At 38.4% G+C, this 9,888-nt stretch overlaps 1 long non-coding RNA gene across 1 annotated transcript; it reads left to right on the top strand.

Annotated features, from left to right (window-relative positions):
- The first annotated feature begins 256 nt into the window (after window positions 1–256).
- LOC140008037 (uncharacterized) lies at window positions 257–2,826 on the top strand. Its single transcript, XR_011815452.1, has 3 exons — window positions 257–443; window positions 1,507–1,569; window positions 2,403–2,826. It is a non-coding gene; the product is annotated as an uncharacterized lncRNA (long non-coding RNA).
- The last annotated feature ends 7,062 nt before the right edge of the window (window positions 2,827–9,888 follow it).

Raw genomic sequence — 9,888 nt, 5'->3', positions numbered from 1 at the left:
AGTGGTAGAGATCTTACATGTAGGATTAGAGGTGTTAAAGAATGATTGGTGCACTTGGAAAGGTTAGTTAGAGGTGTTAAAGAATGATTGGTGCACTTGGAAAGGTTAAGACACCATTAGTCAAAGATTAAGAAAGAATGGGACAAGTAAGTGGACATGTGGCAAAACCTTAGCCATGTATCTTGTTTGACCAAAGGATTAGAGGAATTTTAAACCAACTTTGCTTCATTTTCCTCCAAAATTTCGTCCACCTTAAGGGCTTCCAAGGGAAGGAAGAAAACTCCATCTTCTTGCTATGACAACCTTAGTTTGATCTTGAACAAAAACCAAAAGAGAAAGATCTAGAGTTTGTGAGAAAATTTCCTTCAATTTTTGAGGTTGTTTCAAGCCTAAAGCTTCTATTGTGGTGGTTTGTTTGGTGACCAAAGCAACTTGTAAATAAGGTATGTAATCTTTACAATTTGGGTTTATGATGTTATATTATCTACTTGAGGATGAAATGGTGAAAAACAACTTGTTATGGTTGAATTTGGGGTTTAGTTTCTTGAGTTAATCAAGTAATGGTTAGGTTTACTAATATGCATACCAAGTGTTTGATGAAATGTCTAATCCTTATTCATCTATGTTTATGAGGTATTGATATGCTTTAAAACCCTATATGGTCAGATGTAATACTTGGGATATGCAAAAAGTGAAAATAATGAGAAGAATGAAAGTTGGGAAAGAATTAAGTGTGCTGACCGAAATTTGTCCAGCTTGCTGTCCGAATTTTGCCCTGATGTTTCATGAATTTTTTGGCTACAAATGTGAGTGATATATTTTGGGTTATGTGTGTAGAGGTTGTCTACAAAAAATTAGCCAATTTGGTTGAGTAAATTTTGAGTTGCAAGCAAAGGGACAAAACTAGACTAGGTCCAGAAACTTTCTATCCAGCCATGTTGTAAAGGCTATAACGTTTTACTCACTGATCCGAATTGAGTGCCGTTTGTGGCATTGGAAAATAGACTCTTAGAGCTTTAAAATGGTACCTGGCTCATGTTCTGGTTCGTCCTGAGCAATTCGTGACAAGTCGTGGAAGTCGGCTACCCGTGGGTACTGTTCATCCAAGGCAGTCCAGAAATTTCTTCTGGTTTCTTAATTTTGAGCCACTTATGTTGGGATTTTGGAAATGGTTTCTTCTAGACAAATTTAGCCTTATGAACCTAGTTTCCAATGCAACTGACGGAACCTAATTCCAACTTTCCCACAATGAGAAATTACCATTTTCCCGAGGCTGACCGGGCAAGATAGTTTAACCCGTAATGAAGTCTTTGAGCTTTAGTGAAACTTTTCTCTTGCCAAACTTTTATTTACATACTAAACTTGTTTTCCATGAACTTTCACCGTGGTTTAGACCCTATTTGCATGCCGGATTAAGTAACTTAAGCTACTCACTTGGCCTCTTACTGAACCTATACTTTACTAGGGAACGAATCCAATCATTAATGTTTTCACTCGTTGACCTAGGTTTGGGCAACGACGGTGATCGTAACTGAGACGTTTGACGTCGATTATTACTTTTGCTGACAGGTGAGTGTTCCACTACCTGCTACTTGTTATGTGAAATATTTGTGTACTTGAAAGTATTGAATTGTTATTGATTGAGCCAAACACTGTTTTAATTAAAATTGAGGCGAGTGTGTACTTTATCGCACTCGACCTTCCTGGTTATTTTTCTTTTCACTGAGGCTCTACTTACTGAATGAATTAACATGAAATGAGATATTGCTATACATGACTGTGCTTAAGTTGCGTGGATGACATTCCACCAACTACTGTTACTGTTTGGGTACCCAACCTCATAGGTGAGTCGGTTGTATCGAGCCAGCAAGGGCTTGGTCGAGAAGGCCGATAAACCTTGAGGACTGTTTACTGTTCACTGGAAATCGAATCTTGCTTGGAGGTCCCTAGTGAAGCATAGCCGTTGTGCTTGCTTGTTGTGTTGTCCAGCACTACTAGTGATAAAAATCCTCGGCTTGATACTGTTTCATTGGAATCCTTGAGCATTGGAAACTCGGATTCCTGGTATACTCGAGTATTACCAAACTACTGTTTATGGAGTGCGGGCCCGGTGGGGGGTTGTTTGGTGGAGGGAGACTGGTGAAAGTGGTGTGCTACGGACCTATATACTGTTACAAGTGTTGACGGAGTGTCAACAGGAGGCAATTATGATCAAGCTCAAGTGGACCTTTGGCTTTTGAAAGCCACCCGTATCCTTGAATTGAACTGTGATTAAACTGTTATCCTACTGTGTTATATTTATTTGATTATTTCTGTACTCTTATTTGGCTATGTACTTACTTGTTTTACTTGGAACCTCACTGAGCTTTAGCTCACCCCATTCCCTTTGTTTTCCTTAACAGAGCGGGAAGGCTTTTGATCAAGGGCATACTTAGCTTTATTTTGCCGTTTTGCGTTTTGAGGTTGTGACTTCCTTTTAAGCAGACTTGTAAGCTTAATTTCTTAAGTATGGTTTTATTATGTAAATTGGAGTAAAGTGTGTTAAGTTGACATGATGTTATATGTGCTAAGCTGAAATGTTGGATTAGGGATTATGCTTGAATCAGGGTTTCAATTTCCGTGAGTGGATGATGTTACGTTGCTTCATTAATGATAGTAGTTCTTTGAACGACTGAGTCCTGGCGAGAGCTGGGCAGATAGTCCGCTGATACCCTAGGGTTCGCCCTAAGGAGAGGTGGGGCTGTCACATATGTGCTACGTGTTTATAGGTGATTGGTGTGAGAACCCTGAGAATGCATTCATAAATAAATAACATTTCGTATTTCATTTGCATTTCCTTTACTTTTATTTACTTATTTACTTCTAGCATTTCTTTTGTTTTTGGATTTCAGTTAAGAATGTAAAAATAGTGTATGTGAAGTAATCTAATTTCCCTAAGATAGGAAATTTCTTAGCTTGCTGGGCTAATTTAATATCTTAGAACTAAGATTAAATCTTTCGTTTTATCATGAATAGTAGAATCTTAATTTCCTCGACTCAAACATATTAAGGACACTCGAATCGATAACCTTAATCCCTTAAAATAAATTCAAATCAGTACTAACGTTAAATGTTAGATTTATTTAACTAGGTCAAACTTGATTTTAATAAGTTAATTAATAAGGTAAGAGTGTTAGGATCCTCAATATTAAACCATAACTGATAAATATTCGATAAAAAGTGGCTTAAGTGTACTATCGTGTTTTTAGGCTTTCGAATCCTACTTGAGGATAATCGTTGGAATTAAGATTAAAATTTAGAGTTTAGACGAGGTTAGGGAGCAGGGTGAAAAGACCAAAATGCCCCTCACGATCCACAAAATCTCCACTCCACCACAACCTCATCATGCACGGCCAAACACTCCCTCGTACAACCTTTCATTGCCGCCCACTTAGCCAATCAAAAACTCACAAACTCCACAACTCTTCTCCACTGCAGCACACAAAGCTCGGCCACACTCCAACTGAGCCAACACCCTACAACCCTTTCCATTCACAGCCCCAAACTGAACAGACAACCAAGGCAGCACCGCAACATCCACCAATCAAGACCATCACCACTTCCACAAGCAAAACAATTCGCACACTCCACAAATTCTGTCCACATATATTTCAATAACCACGGCAATACTTCACTCAGTCCATTCCACATACCAAAACACCCCACCTTCACTTGGTTATCATCGACCGAGAGTGAAGAGAAAAGCTTGAGCTGCACCATATAGCCGAGAGTGAGGGAGGAAGTTGAGAGCTGCAAATTCCAATTCTGGTGCTGTCCGCGAGTTGCATTTCCCCTTGTCTTATCCGTAAGCTGAGGGAGACACCAGAGAACCATCACCACCTTCGATAACCTCAGACCAACACCACAACTGCAACCTTAACCACTCTGCACCTCGCCAATTCCAGCCGCAACTCACTGAACCAGGACCACTACCCTGTCGCGTGCTTGTGAGCCGAGAGGAGGAAAACATTTTCCAGATTTTCGTGTGAAAGCTTGACTAGTTGTGAGGTAATTTCTGGATCATTTTAGGATTAATCTGAGGTAGTTGGAGTTATCTAGTAATATGTATGTGATGTTAGAGCATTCGGAAGTTGAATGGAATCATTAGAAAATTCTGTTTTGAATGATGAGGTACCATCCGAAAGCTGAGATGATAACGCACTCCAATTCTGATTTCCTGTGATGATTTGAGCACTTAAGTGGATTTAGTCAAATGAAAATGGGATGATTTCTATTTTGCATGCTGATTTGTACCTTCGGATGGCATAGTGAAGGCCTAAAAAAAAAATTTGGTTATCTATAAAGCTCCTGCCGTGAGCTTGATGCACTTGTTTTATTTTGGCTGCTGAATGGGTCTGAGTTTGGACAATCTGAGCATGAATGATGTTTATCTAACTGGATTTTGGATGATTATCAGGATTAGAGTCTTGCATGTGTTAAATTTCGCAATCAAATGGTGAAAACAAAGCTGTGGAAAATTCTGTCTTGGCTAGAAAATTTTGCCGTGAGCTTGCTTGGGGTAGTGCAGCTTAAATTGGTTTTGATTTTTGTAATTTGGGCTTATAATCATAATTATATAGCTAATAATGAGTACTTAGGCCCTGCATGTAGCTAATTAGTTGTTAAAACAGAGGAATAAAAATTCAAAAGTGCAATCTGCCTTAAGGCAAGATCATCCGGACCAAACAGAAAAATTTCTGGAAATTTTAATGGTTATGGATATTATTTGAACTTGATTTCTGAGCTGGAAATATTCATATGCTAGCTTGATACGTGCATAAGGAATTTAAGAGTTTATAAGCATGTCCAAACCAGAAAATGAAATGAAAATAGAAAGCTCTTCACGCATGATTCAACCGTGACTAGTAGGGAAATTTTCTTGTGGTTGCCAAATGTTGAGTTGAAATCTCAACTTTGATTTTGGAATTTTTCTGGGATTTATAATGGTTGAAATGCCTGAATTGTACAGTTTTGTAGTCCACAAGAAAGGTATGGAGGGTTGAATAAAAACATTTTGGTGTAAAAAGGGGAAAAGGAATCTTTCCAAGTGAAAAATAAAAATTCCAGATTTTTTTTGGATTTCCACTGACCAGTCCCAGTAAAATGTATATAACTTGGTGTAGGAAAATCAGTTTAAGGCGCCGTCTGTGGCATTGGAAACTAGAATCACAGGTCTTTGTCCTGTAGAAATCTCGTATTTTTCCTCTATGTGTACTGCTGCCAGTGAATTCTTAAAGTGGACTGTTTTGGGTGAATATCCTATTTCTTTGTGAAACTTGATTTGGATTCGGATTAAGATTCTTGTTTACTTGTGGTTTAAATTTTTGACTGAATCGTGATTGGAGTTAATTAATGTTGCCAAGGGCTAATAATTGATGAAGCCTTGGGCCATTTGAATGATTTTTCAAATATTATAGAATGATGAAAACTAATTGCTGGAACGCCTTGGAGGCTTTATTTTTATTGTTATCTGCTCATAATGGGTTTGTTGAAACCAAGTGCTAATGATTGATGAAGCCTTGGTTGTTCAATTTTATTTTACTGGAAAAGCAATTGTTGAAATCTAGAGCTAAGGATTTTCGAAGCCTTAGTAATTTGCTAAGTGAGATTTGCCATATCTTACTCTATAAGATGATTTCGGAATAGAATCGGAGCTATGGAAGCCGTTTTGACCTTACGTACCTGAGTAACCATGATCAATTGAATCAAAAATATTTTCCTTTAGCTCAAACTAGCCTTGATAGCTATAGTAAATAAGTGCTATAGCTTTTGAAATCTAGAAGTCTTATTTTAATTCTTTTCTTCCCTTAAGCTTTGCACTTGGATAGCTCACTATAGAAAAAGTTCCAAAACACAAGTTTTATTAATTTTAGTAAAAAGTATGGGAAACTTGCTCGGCAAGAAACCCTATTTTAGGAAAAGTAGTTGTTGGAAAAAAAAATCTTGCAAAAGCCATATTTTCATAGAAATGTTCAAAATAACTTCCTTACATTGAGGTTAAGAGACTGGCCGACTTTTCAAGGAAATGATACTAAGTATGTTTTAAGGAATAATACCTAGAGGAAAACTATAAGAGATACTTCGATCATTTTCGTCAAGCCTCAACCTAAGTAGAATTTTGAATCTACTACAGGAAAATAAACTAGTAATATACTAGATAAACCTTGATGGTTATAAGCCTAAAAACTGAATAAAACTTATAGTCTCAATATTTGATGTTCTAGGATATTGCGAGGACGAGGAATTCGATTCCCAAATTTGACATCTGAACTTCACTCTTGGTGAGTGTCCCTGCCTGTTCTATGCTTACTTGATTAAAATGCTTCCTTGAATCCTGCTGTTCTATTCCTATCTGATTGAAATGCTTCCTTGAATCGAAATATGATATTTGCAAAAAAAAAAAATGGTTTTGAACCATCGAAGTGAGTGGTGTGTACTTTATCACACTAGCCGTTCGAGTGGTGTTGAGAATGAAATATTTTTAAGAATCCAAGAATCCATGAATCCAATTGTAGTTGAGTTGTGACGACCCCACTTCTCCCAAGGGCGAACCCAAGGGTATCGACGGGCCGCCTGCCTAGCTCGCCCCAGGACTCAAAACTTAAAGCAATAAAACTAGATAAATCGAAAGAGCACTATATACAATATATACAATCCCAAAAGTTATATTTACATCTTCAAAAGTCTCGAGTCAAACCACTCTAATACACTATAACCACAACCAGCAAAAGATAGACCCTAAGAAGGATTCTTATACAAACCACCAAAACAAAAACAAACATGCTAGATGTCTCACTATTACAAACAACCTAACTATACTAGCGGCAGAGTCCCAAAGTTCCCCGCGTCGTCCCCTGCTAAGGAAAACAAAGGAAACGGGGTAAGCTAGAAGCTTAGTAAGTAAACAGGGGGTAAAAGCATAAATTCACGTAGCAACAATTACACATTTAGAGTAAAGCAAAAGCAGAAAAGAACAACATCATATAATAAGGATACGGGTGGCTCCAAAGCCAATTCATGTGTCATGTATGATCTCCTGCCGACACTCCGCCGACCACACTCAATGGTCCGTAGAACTCCACTTGTATACCCACCGACACCTTATCACCCTCACTGGCCAGTCACCTCACAAACTTGCCCGGGCGAACGAAATTGAACTTGCTGCGTAAGCTCGGTTCACAAACTTGGTCACCTTCTCGGTGAACCGGATTCACAAAATTGGTTCATAACATGAACCTACAAACTTGGTGATCTCAGACTAAGTTGGACTGACTTCGACCAAGCCCTAACCGGCTCGAATAGTCCATCTAGGTCATGAGATCGGGCCCCAAACTCACAAACTTCACAAAATTTATTCAAAAGTCACCCCGAGCCACAAGCTCAAGGGGTTTAGTTCCAAAATGATTCATATACATATGTCATGTACAAATAGGTGCGAAAATTAGGGTTTAGGTCGAGTGCGATAAAGTACACCCTCGCCTAGGTACCCTTTTCATACATATCGAAACACATAACAACTAACACGTAAGAGCGGCCTGAATACTTACTCAAAATACCAAAAGTAGTACAAAGGCGGAATTCACTTTGTGTGTTGGCTAGTAGTGGGCCCCACCGGCTCCGCCTAGCTCACCACTGTCTGAAATCGAAGATTATGTCACAATATATCACAAACGGCAACTAACGTATTTAAAACAAGCAAAACGGCAAAATTGGCACGCGCAAGTGCGGAAACGACAAAAATGGCACATGCGCGCGCGCGGAACGGCAAACGGGACGGCCAAATCTGCCATCTCAAACCGTTTTGGTCAAAAGTTAGGCTAGGAGTGTCGGATCAAGGTACATGAGGTACCTTTACGAAGCTAAGAGGAAGGGCTACAACTTCCCTTTAGACATCTCAACCCAGATCTCAATAGATATAGGTCAAAAATGCACAAAATTGTGCCAGCTGTTTCATTGCGAGTTACCAAACAGGCCCTGTTTACAAGGCCGTAACTCATGGGTCAGAAATCGAAATCAAGAAATTCCAAAGGCATTAGAAAGCTGGGACATAAGTCTAAAACTTTCATGTTTTGGCCAAGACCTGAATCCATTCAGAACAGAACGAAAATCGAGTGCCAAAATACCCGTCAGAACTGTCCAAATACCGGGCAGTTCTGACGATCGATATTGTTTTGATCAAAACCGGAGCTACGGAACTCAGATTTCAACGTACTTTATACCGTTTCGAAGCTGAGACCAAGATCTAAATTTCTTATGAAGGAGTTGACACCCAAATCGTACTGTATCAAAACCGAAAGATCACGGGCAGAAGCTAAACTAAAAGACGTACCAAATCTGATGTTCAAAACAGGCTTGAGCATTTCATCTATAACTCATGAGACACTAATCCGTTTAACCTGAGATTTTACAGGCATACACAGGACTCAAGGGGCTACAATGTTGAAGAAGGCTACTCAATCTAGTTTCGAGTGCAACCAGGTCGAAAGTGCAATATACTATACCAGAATGGCAAAAACAGATTCACAAAACGTATTCTAGTGCAAACATCATAACTCAGCCTACACAAGTCCAAATCCAGAAATTCCAAAGGCATATGGTAGTTAATACATCAAGCTACATTTCATTAGAAGACCATAACAACTAATTCTGAAGCAATACCAGCCAAAACAACCAATTACAAGTGCAGTTTTCACATTCTGATCAACCCAGAACAGCAACAGTAAAATCGACATATCTCACTCTACACTACTCCAAATGACCTGAAATTTTACAGGCACCTCAAACACATCAATACCTACAACTTTCATGTTTTAAGAAAAGGCCAATTCGGCCTCTAAGTAGGAGATACAAAACCGGACAGAAAAGGGGGTGGTGAAACCCTAAGTTGCTGAAATTTCCTCCAAATCCAAAATTACTTGCAATTATCACTCATTTGCACTTACTAGAGTCATTACCCCTCATTTCCAATCATCATACATAGCCACATCATAGTGATCATATGCAACCAGCAAAAATTCCAAATAAATAGAAAACTTCATCAATCTTAACTAAAATCAAGAAATAGTCCACAAAATCACACTCATAACAACCACAAGTCATTTATTAAGCATCTTTAGATAGAAGAGAGGGGTTCCATAGTCACTTACCTTAGAACCAAAGAAGAGAGACCACTTAGCACCTTAAGCTTCCAAACAACTCCACACAACACCTTACAAGCACTAAACTAAGAGGTTTTATGGAAGGAATTCAAGATTAAACGGTTAAGTTGTTGATTTGGGCAAGATTAGAGCAAGGAATTGAGAGAGGTTTTCTTCCTTCTTGCAAGAGAGAGGGCCGGCCAAAGGTAAGAGAAAAATGGTGATTTTTGGTTAATTTTAAGATATTTAACCAATTGGGTCAAAAGTCAAAAAATGGAATAGTAAATCTTATTGTAAGAGTTAATCTTATGGTGACACTTGTCACCTTTTATGAAATATCTACCTAACTTTTCTCTCTCATATCAATCCAAATTGCAATCTCTACTTATCTCTTAACACCCGGTAAATTAAACCCAGTATTCGAAACTTAACCTAATCGGCCGAAATTTTCCGAACTTTTCGCACTCGTGGGTCCCACGTTCGATATACGTTGTTAATTTCTCAAAAACCAACTAATACTAGAAAAATCATCTAAAAACTCTATTTACTCAATAAAAATTATCTGGGGAATTTTTCTAATACAGAAAAATGTAGAAAAGACGAGTTTCCAATCTTAACCGGAAATTAGGGTTTTTGTTCACTTCGGGTTTCTAACCTTCTTAAACTTAATTAATCTATACAAAATGGATTAAATCCTATACTTACCCACACT

This window comes from Coffea arabica, chromosome 6c (assembly GCF_036785885.1).
Source record: "Coffea arabica cultivar ET-39 chromosome 6c, Coffea Arabica ET-39 HiFi, whole genome shotgun sequence".
Taxonomy (NCBI): domain Eukaryota; kingdom Viridiplantae; phylum Streptophyta; class Magnoliopsida; order Gentianales; family Rubiaceae; genus Coffea; species Coffea arabica.
Note: the sequence above shows the minus strand (reverse complement) of the source record. Positions and strands in the feature narration are given on the sequence as shown.